Source organism: Petaurus breviceps, unplaced genomic scaffold (genome assembly GCF_028583685.1).
Source record: "Petaurus breviceps papuanus isolate PSGF00001 unplaced genomic scaffold, PetGlider_PUasm1.0 90734, whole genome shotgun sequence".
NCBI classification, from domain to species: domain Eukaryota; kingdom Metazoa; phylum Chordata; class Mammalia; order Diprotodontia; family Petauridae; genus Petaurus; species Petaurus breviceps.
Genome location: NW_027187327.1, coordinates 12,066,041 through 12,066,438, shown reverse-complemented (window position 1 = coordinate 12,066,438; position 398 = coordinate 12,066,041). Strand labels below are relative to the sequence as shown.

The following is a 398-nucleotide window of genomic DNA, read 5'->3' as shown; positions in this document are numbered from 1 at the left end:
CATTCATTCATTCATTCATTCATTCATTCATTCATTCATTCATTCATTCACATGTGGGTTAGAGTAGGTGGCCTCTGAGATCCCTTCCAGCTCTAAAGTTCTGTGATTTTTCTGAGAAGTAATTCTGAGGGCACAGGCACCTGTCTTGAGTTGAGTTGGTATAGCCACCAAGGGGAAAAGTGCATTAAATGTGGGACAGTCTTTATCCACTTTACCCAACAACCCACTGAAAGAGTAAAAGCATAGATCCAATCCAATGAGGATTTCTGAAGCAACTACTATGTGCCAGGAACTATGCTCCTTCCTTCCTTCCTTCCTTCCTCCCTCCCTCCCTCCCTCCCTCCCTTCCTCCCTTCCTTCCTTCCTTCCTTCCTTCCTTCCTTCCTTCCTTCCTTCCT

General features: G+C 45.2%; 1 protein-coding gene across 3 annotated transcripts in view; it reads left to right on the top strand.

Moving 5' to 3' along the window:
- The window catches only part of LOC138145372 (protein FAM9A-like), a 650,020-nt gene that overhangs the window by 115,389 nt on the left and 534,233 nt on the right, over positions 1-398 (top strand). The window lies entirely within an intron of this gene.